At 41.7% G+C, this 11647-nt stretch overlaps 1 long non-coding RNA gene across 1 annotated transcript; it reads right to left on the reverse strand.

The window, feature by feature from the left end:
- Nucleotides 1-1224: 1224 nt before the first annotated feature.
- LOC140909970 (uncharacterized) lies at nt 1225-7878 on the reverse strand. Its single transcript, XR_012158393.2, has 4 exons — nt 7809-7878; nt 7325-7408; nt 3148-3226; nt 1225-1799 (listed from the first exon to the last, which is right to left on the reverse strand). It is a non-coding gene; the product is annotated as an uncharacterized LOC140909970 (long non-coding RNA).
- Between the last annotated feature and the right edge of the window lie 3769 nt (nt 7879-11647).

Below are 11647 nucleotides of genomic sequence, written 5' to 3' on the forward strand. Positions count from 1 at the left end.
TGTCTTGTGTAATGTCAAATTTAGATCGTTTGACTCATGGAATGTGCCTTTAATTGTTTTTGTGAAGTACATAACTAATAATTATTTCATGAACCCAAAAATGTAACTGACAATTCAACTAGATAAATGCTCCTGGTGTGAAAAAATTATTAAAATATAATAGATCTTATTCCAAACAGGATGTTGACTTAGACCAAATGTGGATGGATCTCCTTTGGGAAGATATGAAGGTGTTACTTATACTCGGAAAGTATTCTGAATTGGTTGTGAGCCAGAAGCTTTTGTAATCAACTTTAAGGCAAAGTCCCTTACCTCGTTTCTTTTAAAATTCTTTTATAAAAGATGAGCAAATAAATGTTAAGATTATTTAAATTTTAAGAATATGCTACATGGGCTCATACAGAGGGTGGGCAACGGGGGGAGGGTTGAATGGGGGCAGTGGTTTGGGGGGGCAGTCAGGAAGGAGGGGGGGTTGGATGGGGTGGTTGGGGCAGGGCCAGCTCCAAGCACCAGCTTTCCAAGCAGGTGCTTGGGGCAGCATTCAGAACGGGGCGGCAGTCCGTGTCCCGCGGCGGCAATTTGGCGGCAGCTCTGCCGCTCTCCCCGGAGCAGCTTTTGGGCGGCAGCCCTGCCGCTCTTCCGGGTGCGGCGGCAATTCGGCGGTGACTGCTTGGGACGGCAAAATTGGTAGAGCAGCCCCTGGGTGGGGGGCAGTCAGGGGCAGGAGTTCTGGGGGTGGTCAAGGGGACAGGGAGCTGGGTGTGTGTGGATGGGGCTGGGGTCCTGGGGGGCCCTTCAGGGAATGGGGGGTTGGATGGGGCAGGAGTCCCAGGGGTGGGGGGCTGTCAGGGGGCAAGAAGCAAGGGGGGGCACATAGGGGGCAGGGGCACAGCCTGGCACAGCCTCCCCTAACCGGCCCTCCATACAATTTCTGAAACCTGATGTGGCCTTCAGGCCAAAAAGTTTGCCTGCCCCTGACCTAGAATCAACATCATAGGCTTAAATTTAGCCTTGAGTCTAGCCAGACCTATTGGGTCAACACTTGACCATGTGTCATTTTCAGATCTTTCCCTTGGCCTGAATAACTGAAGTTTTGGAATGATTTCTGCTCATTCAGACATACAACCAGGAAATCCTTAAGCAGTTCACGCATTATTTTCAGTGATATGGGCTTTCTGTCTTTAAACTCTGATTTTTATTTTTTTTTTCTGTTCTTGGCATCTGTGAGGAATCCATGACAGCTGATCTTTGTTCTGACACTTATCTTCATGAGGATAGTGAGCAGTGATAACTCAATAGCAGTAGAATCATAAATGTTATGTTCCCATCTCCCTGTCTTACAAGTGAAGACAAACGTTACTTCATAGATCAACACATCCATTTTTCAGGAAGTATAAGCCTGTTTTAAATTACAGCTATAGCAAATATAGAAGTGTGATTGTGTGGGAGCAGAAGGTTCCTACAGATCTAATTAAGTCTATTCGGTACAGTGTTTGAAACAATTATAACCACCTGATCAGAACTGACCTTTCAATGCTGCTATCACAGTGGAATGTATGATTAGATTGTAAGCGTTTCAGGGAAGAGACTGTGTCTTGCTGTGTGTGAACAGAATATAACACAATTGGGCTCCAGTCGTCACCAGGCCCTTTCAGCATTACTGCAAAATAACTGATGAATAATAATCCATGAAATGCAGTTTAGTTGACTATTTTTTGCAGAGCAATGTATGGACTAGGATTTGGGAGATATGCTGAGCATGGCTGGTTTACTCTTGTGTTTTCTTGCTGCTTGCTTACCTGTAATAAGAACAGGATTTAGTCTTACCATTGAGATAAATAGTGTTAGAGCTAGAAAAACTACACACGGAAATGCCTAGAGAGAGAGGAAAACATGGAATATGTATTGTGACGGAGTCCGACCAGAAGGATATAAGAGAGTGGTTCTTTTGAGCACTGGGATGTGCTAAAAGCTGCTGCTAAAAGCCCCTCCCCCAGCCTAGGGAAGGGCTACTAAATCCGGAACCCAACTGAGTGTGGGGGACAACAAATGCAATAATGGAAAGTCGTGGGGGTCAAAAGGCCACAAGTAGGGAACCTGAAGGGGACACCAAGCAGAGAACCCCAGACAGTGCCCACTGCTCCTCGAAGACGTCGAGAGAGCCAGCAGCCGCTGCCCAGGGGAACTCTGCCTGGATGCGTGAACAGATAAAGGAGCGAAAAACAGCCTCACAGTCGCAGGCTGCCCCCCTGCCAACCTCTTCTCCCGGGTGTTACAAATGGCCACCTTGGCCATGGCTAGGAGGAGATTGACGAGGTGGTCCCGCGACTTTGTGGGCTTCGAATCGGGTGTGCATAAATAAACAAGTGCGGGGAAAAGTGGAGCCAGAACCTCAATAAGAGGTTCTGGAGGAGCCAGAAAAGGGGCTGCAGCCTGGCGCACTGAAGATATGCGTGCGCCAGGGTCTCCCTCGTGCCACCAAAGGGACAGGCTTCAGGGACAGAGGTGAACCGCTCCAAGTACACGCCCATGCTCATGGCTCTATGGAGGAGCCGCCAGCCGATATCACCGGTGGGCTGCGGGACTAAGATGGAATATAAACTGGTCCACCGGGTTTCCCCACCCTCCACTTGGCAGAAACCTCTTTCATTTGTATTTGTGAGTGAAATGGTTAATCAGTTTTGTACTGTCTTCTGTTCCACCCAGATTGTATTATTGCTGGATTAGCAATTGCCTACCCAAATGCTAATAATATCTGTTCTCACTCTTTCTTCCTAAGATTACCCCTAAATCCTATCAAGGCCTTTAGCCTTGCTTGGCATTAGCACCCTAGTGACCTACAGCCAAAGCCGGTAGTTGGTGAATAGACAAATTCTCTTTGACATGTTGGAAGAACACAGTGTGCCTTAACAAGATCCATCGTTTCTCATGTTGGTTCTTTATTCTCACAATAACGCCTCTGTCTGGAAATAAACACACAAAGTCGAGCAATCTACATTGACGCTAAACAGAAGGGAGGCTGAGAGTTTGTCACAATGTATCAGTCAGGTCTGTGCTGTGGGTCTGCCAGCATCATGGGAGTGCTGCAAGACTGAAAAAGGTACAAGAGCTGAACCCAAAGAAAATGAGGACAAGGTAGGTACTTACCAATCTTTTCATTCTGTTTAATGGGTCATATCAGATATTTTACGTCTTGTCAAAAACTGGCTCCACACTCCTGTTAAAACTGCATGTTGGAAAGCAAAAAATAACTCAAGCAGGCAGTTTGTAAAAATTAGCTTTGATGAGGCAATTTACACTTTGCACGTTTTCTCTATCTGTAGGTGCTTTACTCGTATTCAAGGAAGGGTGGATCTAGAATAGTTAAACCTTTTTAATGTGGAAGGTTGTTTAGCACAGGGTGATATTTACATGAAATATTAAAATGTGTTCCTTCTGTTTTGTAATGACCACCCTGCAAATGGGTGGTATAACAAGGAACCTTTACACTCTGTTTTAAATATTGTATATCTGTTTTTTCACTGTATTATGTATTCACTTATCATTTGTTTTGATTTATACATCAACATGTATAATTTGTATACAATATGTACAGAAAAGTCTCTTATGCTTTATGCTCATTTGCCACAATAGAAAAATGGCTATTTCAGTGCATATAATCTTTAAAGGAATGGATTAAAAGCGTGTAAGGTTTATATTTATAAAAAGCCTTTGGAAAATAATGCATAGTTTGATAGTTTCACCATACATTGCAATGGCTAGCCCACACTAATCTTTCTGATGCGTATTTTATGTACAACCCTACAAATGGTCTTTCTAATCCTATTGTTAGACTCTTAAGGGATGGTCCAGAGACTTTAAATCTGTTTAGCACACAGACAAAGATAACAGGATATAACCTGAAAGACCTTGAAAGATAGAAACTCTAAGTATTTAGACTTAATCCAAAATATATAACTATTAGTTCAATGATGTGTGGATGTGCAGTGAAATTGTGCACGGTCTGAAAGTCAATGAATGTGAAAAACACAGTAAAGCTGTCTGCTGTCTGCAACCAGCACCACAATATTTAGGCATTATTTAACTAGAACAATTATTTAGAACAAGGGACTGGGCTTCACAAGACCAGGATCCCCTACCCAGGGTTAGATGAAAGCATAGGTACTGTGGGCCATGCCTCGGGTCCCAGTTCCTGGAATCACATGATAAAATCATAATCTGAGCTTTCATCTAAAAGCTTCTACCCTTTTATGTTGTGAACAAAAGTGGGCAGTGTGGAAAGGGGGAGGCTTAGCCTGTCTAAAGGGGAATGGTGCTGAACCACCCATCAGCCCGCTGGCAGCACTTGTGTGGATGGCCCTGGATGCTGTTACTCAAAGGAGGGAGGGGCACATGGCAGTGAGGTCACAGGGGACCTCATTAATCCAGCTCCAACTCTCATTCTGATTCGCTGTGTGAGTGTGGGCAAGTCATTTTAACCTATCTGGGCCTCAATTTTTCCTCTGTGAAATGAGGTTAATAAAGGTGGGTAAATGTTATAGAGCCTTTGGAGACTGTCAGATGAAATGCAGTGTAAGCACAAAATATTATTACATTAAAGCTGGTTGGAAAGTGATAAGTATTTTGCACAAAAAATGTCAAAAGATGGAAAGATTTTTGTTTTCACCCCCAAAAAAACCCAACAAATTATTCAGTTTTCAGATTACTTTTGGTTTTTCAAAAGCTTAATTTAAAAAAAACAAAAACAAAACAAACAAACAACCAAAAACCAGCGAAGAAACTAAAATATTTGTTTTTTGAAAACAGGCCACATTTCGTCTGTTTTTGAACTAAATGTTTTGACAAGTTCCATTGCATGTATTGACATTTTTAAACAGAAAAATGCAGGCACTGTATTAAAACTTGAATTTTACCCCGTTTATAGTCAAGGTCAATGTGACATGAGGACAGATGGTTCAGTGATTAGGGTGTTCATGTAGAATTTAGGGGATTGGGATTCAATTTCCTGCTTCCCCACAGACTTCGTGTAGGACCATGGACAAGTCACTGAGCCTCTCTGTGCCTCCCTTCCCTATCCATAAAATGGAGATAATAGCATATTGCTACCTCATGGAGGTTTGTGAGGATAAATACTGTGACATTTCACTCCATATTCTTTATGAAAATATGCTTATGATATGAATATGACATAACTGAGATATACTTTATGCAAGATGGCTCATGTACGGTATCATTGGAAAGGTTATGATTTACTGAATGTGATTATTCAATTTCTATGCCTGTATCATTTCTGTATCTGAAGTTAGGAATATTAACTATGTATCTGTATTTCAAATGTGTTACTTTGGGTGTCAACCCCAACGAGCTCTTCAGGTGCAACACTGGAAAAGCCAGACAGGGCTAATGGGCCATTAGCAGAGACCATGGACTGCGAAAGGGCTTAGTCTTCCTGTGGATGCTGGAGACAGCCTATGAGCAATGGCTGCCACAGCCCTGCAGAGACATGGGTCTGAGTCACCTGGTGCTGGATACCTCTCCTCCCCTTTTGGAATGCCAGTGGTTTTCCACTAGAAGACAAAGGGTTCCTGCCTTACACAAGAGCTATATAAGGCAGGGGAGTGACATCATCATGGTCCTCCTCTGCCTTTCCACCCTAAGAGACACTGAAAAAGAGCTGGAAGCAAGAACTGAATGGGGGGGGGGGGAGGGAAAGAATGATTGAGCCCAAAAAAGGGTGGAAGGGTGTCCAGCTTGTGAGTAATACTAACTGAGGTTTCAAGCTGGAGACTAGCGTATCTGCCTTTCAAGACTTTCTGTAATCTGCTTGCAACAATATCTAGGTTGAGAAATTACTATTTGTAACCAATTCCTTAAGTGAAACAAGCTTAGTGTGCATGTTTGGTTTTATTTGCTTAGTAATCTGCTTTGTTCTGTTTGCTACCCCTTTAAGCACTTAAAATCTGCCTTTTATAGTTAATAAAATTTGTTTTGTTTCTTCTTAAACCCTGTTTCTGTAACTTCAAATTGCGAGGTGGGTGGAGAAGTTGTGCATATCTTCCTCCACATTGAGGGAGGAGGTGGATTTCATAATATACCTTTGGGTCTGCACTCCAAGGGAGGTGGACATCTGAGTGTTGGGACAAATCCCTTAAGCTGAGCCGTCCCAGAACTGATCTCAGTGTCTGTTTTGGTCTGCAGCTGCGTGTGGCCCTGCCTGTGTGTTTGCTGGAGGAGGCTTAATGGCCTGGCTCAGCAAGACAGGTAAAAAGGATCCCAGGCTGGCATAACAGGTGGACTCAGTGGTCTCTCAGCTTGTCAGGTGGCATCCCAAGGGGTCCAACCTGTCATACAAATACATTAAAGACTGTGAGGTGCTCAAGGTCATAGTGATGGGCCCATATAAGTACTTTAGAATAGAAGTGCAAGGCTTTCAACAGGCCATCATCCTGAGGAAGGAGACTCATGATCAAAGAAGACCAAAAATGTAATACTTCATTACTGCTCTTCAACACCATAGGGTAATATAACCTGGCCATCAGAAAAGTGCAGCTCCACAAAACCCCACACTTTAAATTTTAATATATTTATCGGCTCCTCGTACTAAAGATGCAGCATGTGGCCCATTAAATCCTTGCATGCTTTGTTCAGAACAAGGCCTGTAAACATGTGAAACTCAACTCTTGCTTTTAAAGAAACCCGCAACGCAAAACCTCAAACCCAAGTTAATTACACAAGTTTGTGTTAATGCTTGTTCTAACCTGGATCTGAAAGCAGTTGGCCAAGGTAAAAATGCGTACACATGAAAATGACCCCACACAGTGTACACACCTGTTCACATACAAATGGGCAAGAGAAAATATCTGTATTTATCTCAGGTAAAATAGACACTTTCTTAAAAACAGACTGCCTTTAAAATTATTTGGGGACTATCATAATAGGGTGGGTCACTTCTCCTAGTACTTTAGATTCTCAGCTGCTAAACTATACATGCTCTCATATGAGGCTCCCCAGCAATATTTAATTTAGTTCTGTTTCCAGGCTAATGAGCTTCAGAAATCTTTCTTTTAGGGTTTTCTGTAGTGTCCATTACTGTAGGTATCATAAGTGCTTCCCAATTAGATTTGATCTGCCTAGTGAGATCTCTAATGGACTTCAAGGAGTCTTCTGCTAATCCCCCTCACCTGGCTGAAAAACTTCAGCTCTCAAAACCTCTGAAAATCAATCTGGATCCAAACTTAATGACTCAAAGCCACTGTAGTTTAGATCTCCCTGGGTGCTAGGATCCCAGCAAAACAGTCTCGTACATAGTAGCACTTTTTCAGACCTTTAGCAGTTGAGACTGAAGCTCCCCGTCCTTAATGCAGATAAGCTCTTCTCATCAGGGAGTGGTGGTGACGTCCACTTCCTCCTGAGAATCACAGGAAAATGTGAAGGAATGAGTACTCCTCAGTAATCTACACAGCATATGGGCACTAGAAGGGATTCTGCAGGCTGATTGCCACCCTACTGATAGGAGCAGGGGAAGCCTGATCGGCCAGGTCCTATGGAAGTGTTGTAAGGGTTTGGAAGGAAAGGGTGAAAAAGAAACACAAAGGAACATGTTAGAGGAAGGAGGGATTGGAGGAACATGCAGAGAGGAGGACAGATGGTTGGAGGGAGAATGAAGGAAGAAGCAGGGAAGGTGTTTGAGGGAAGTATTTAACAGAGAAGGGACAGACTTGGCTAAAGGAAAAATAAGAAAGCTAGAATGAGGAAATAAAAGATACAGAGATAAAACAAATGAATATGAGAGAAAGAGACTGACTTACTCCAAAAGGAAAAATGAGCTGCTAAAGAGAAAAAAGTCTTCTCAGCATGACAGAAGGATGAAAAAATAAAACTATAAATTACTCAACATTATAAAAGGTCTGAAGGAAAACACAGATCCTGAAAAAGAAGCAGAGAAAGAAAGAGAGCGAGCGTACTACAGAAGGAAAGAAAAAGTGAACTTCAAATCAAAATACAAAACATACCTAAGTTAATTTTTAACATTGGTTAATGGAAAGTTTGCTGCTCAGATGTTATGATAAAATATATACTTTTTTTCATAAGAAGTAAATTCACTGAGACAATGATTTATTGATAATAGTTTGCACTTACAGAGTCCACTTTTTCCTTCTTATCAGTCCAAATAATTACGTAAGGAGGAGGGGAATGATTAATCGAGTCCCTAGAGTCTGCCATCCAAAGTCCATAATTATTAAACTTTCTGCCTAAATGTAAGGGTTTAATTGTAAAGCATAGGGAAAAATCTTTGTAATGATTTTTAACTTTTTTTAAGCATAGCATTTAATTTTTCCCACCCTTACTTATTGCTACAACATAAAGTGCCCGCTGGGAAATCATGGGAAAGACCATGAGATGGAGGAGAGTAACCCCTAAGGGAAAATATGTCTTAAATTAAACTGAACTCCTCAGATAGATGATAGATAGTTTGTCCCATCCAACCGTTAATGGCCAATAAGAAGAGCACAAGGAAATATAAATGCCCGTCCTACTCTCCACATAGCGTGTGTCTATACATGCAAATTCACCAGCATTTCTGTAATGGCTTTCTTCATCTCTAGTTATAGGCCACACTTTTTTCCAATACACAGATTTATTTCCCTTTCATTTCAAAGATCAGTTGCTTTACTCAGCTATCTGAGGTGCTTCAGACTAAGAGATTCTCATAGATTAGTTTCTATGAAGCTTAAACCTCTTAGTGTAATTGCTTCTAAAAATACCTTCTTGAAACTAGAGTTGAAGTATAATTTAATAGAGTTTTTTTAAAAAGTCCAGAGGGAAAGCTGCAGTCCTGTACTTCATATATACTGTAAGATGTGATTGTTTGCCTCCTTAAAGTATTTTCTTCTTTTGGTATTTTTATCCCAGACTCCGTAATGCATCTCTGTAATTTATGCAAAGCAGCTTACTTATTGGCCAAGGAAGAACTACATGTTTGCTATTTTGTATAACAGTTTGTAAAGGGTATGTTAATTTTTCTTTTGTATAGCTGCACACAGTTTTCATCCCAGTTCTCTGAAGCAGAAAATCCTGTTTTGGGCACTTTGTTACCTTATTTCTAAATATTTATTTCAAAACTCTCAGGAAATGGTAAGAAAAACAAACAAAATGGGCAGAGAGCAGAACAGTGATTATAAGGGAACTGTGAAGATATTATACAATGTGACAGTGAATCTGGGCAAAATTAAAGCAAAATTAGTAGATTTTCTAGAGGTAATGCCTTCTAGAAGGTCAAAATTACCAGTAAGTCAAGTGCAACAGTTATTTGTTTCAGTTGTTCCAGACATTTTCTGAGTAGCTCTGGTGGTGAGAGCCTTGGCTGTGACTTGACCAGGTTAGAAGAAAGCACTACACTCGTTCCTATGTCTAAAGCACCAAACTCAATGGGCGATCTGGAATATTGCCCCAATTATAATCGCAAGCCTTGCAGTTGTTCCTCTTTTTATATTTTTGCACACAGCTCATTCTCTATCATCAAGTCAAACATATATAAGTCTCTTCCATGGAGAAACATATCATAGGCATTCCTTCCTGATGAACAAACAAGTCATGCAGTACAGTGTGCCTGCATTGCAGTGCATGTCATTTTGCATTTGGTATGAAGTAAAGAATGCAGTTTAGGAGTCAGAAGATTTGCTTCTGACTTTCTGTGCAGCCTTGGGCCTTGAGTTGCCCAAGGCTCAATATTCAAAGATCACTTCTAATTTTGAGTGCTTCAGTTTTTGGGCACCAGATTTAGACACTCTGGCGTCCTATTTTCAAAGGTGCTGAACACCCACAGCTCTCCTAGTGTCTTGTAGGTGGTGACCAGCACTTTGAAATGGTTTTGGTTTCAATGGATGGGGAGCCAGCAGAAGTCCCAGAGCACTGATATAATGGGTTATAATTATTTCTTGCTCAGAAGACAGGCTGTTGGGATCTGAGTGAGTCTCTTCAAGAGCCTCTAGGGAGAGACAGTAGCAGTAGTCCAGCCTGGAGGTGACTAAAGCATAGATTACAGTGCCCTCATCCAAAAAGAATGGGTGCAACTTCCTGGCTAATTACTAGCTAGATGTGGGACAAAAAGGCATTCCTCACTACTGTTGCTACAGATTCATATATTCCAAGGCCAGCAGAGACCACTGTGATCATCTAGTCTGACCTCCTATATAATACAGAGCATAGAGAGCCCCAAAAATAATTCCTGAGGTATTTCCTATGGGTCACTTGCTGGAGGATTCTCTGCACCTTGAAGTCTTTAAACCATGATTTGAGGATTTAAATAGCTCAGACATAGGTGAGAGGTTTGCAGGAGTGGGTGGATGAGATTCTGTGGCCTGCGTTGTGCAGAAGGTCAGATTAGATGATCATAATGGTCCCTTCTGACAAAGTCTATGAGTCTATGAGAAAAATATCCAATCTGGATTTAAAAATTGTCAGTGGTAAAGAATCCTTCACAACCATGGGTAAATTGTTCCAGTGGTTAAATACTCTCACATTAAGAATTAATGCCTTATTTCCAGTCTGAATATGTCTAGCTTCAACTTCAGTCTTTGGATCATGTCATACCTTTCTCTGCTAGACAGACAAGCCCATTATTAAATATTTGTTCCCCATTGTGACAATCAGGGTCCAGACTCCCCATGAGGAGAACAGGGTGCCTCAACCCCTCAATATAAACATCTGAATCAACCAGTTTATACAATGTTATTGTGTCTATGTATATATCTGGTAAGGTCTTTTATGAAAGCTTGTAATGTTCAGAACTTAATGGTCATTAGGAGGTGATGGTTATGAATATGTGTGTAGAACATTGTAATTGTAAGTAGGGTGCAACTGCAGCATCACCTCACAATGGGTGAAGTAATCAGGGAGGGTCACCTCCCAGGCTAGTTATTCACATGAAACTAATTGCAAGCCTAGCATTGTACAACCTAGGGGAAGACAGGGGACCACTGAAGTGTATGGAAAAAAGTTGAAACTAAAAAGAAAATGCTAGTCTTTGAAAATTAAGGAAGGAAGGAGTTCCCACCACGCTGTGTAGACATGAATTACCCAACTGAGAGAAAGTGGCAGGTGGGGAAAACCTGCAAACTCTGCTAAAAGGAAAGAGGGTTTGAAGTAAAGACTGTCCAGAAATGAGGGCCAGCACTGAAGCAGGGTGCTGTCTGTGAAAGGCTGAATCCCCTCTAGGACAGAGGGTCCTCTCAGAAACTGTTCAGAGGCAATAGGTAACTTGTATTAGAAAACAGAATTTAACTAATATAGAAGTGTAAAGCCCAAGAGTCTTTATGTTTATTTTCTGTGTAACTTTTATGTCGTTGCTTTGCCTCACTATTCCACCTTGGAATCTATGATTTTTCTATTAAATAAACGTTTATTTCTACCGCAAGCAGGTCTCTGGTGTGCAACCTGTGTGAAGTGTGTGTCAAAGTGAACTGATGATTGGAGGCAGGTTTCACTCCTTCTGAGGTGAGGAAAAGTTCAAGTGTCTGGTACTAAGAACTTGGGGAGAGGGATTTGGGGATACCCTTGATTGGAGAGGGCTGCTTAAATCACTCTTCAAGGAATAACTAGGCTGCTGGAAGCCAAGGTTAAGACCTTTATGCTTGTAGGCTGGCTA

This window comes from Lepidochelys kempii, chromosome 4 (genome assembly GCF_965140285.1).
Source record: "Lepidochelys kempii isolate rLepKem1 chromosome 4, rLepKem1.hap1, whole genome shotgun sequence".
Lineage (NCBI taxonomy): Eukaryota > Metazoa > Chordata > Testudines > Cheloniidae > Lepidochelys > Lepidochelys kempii.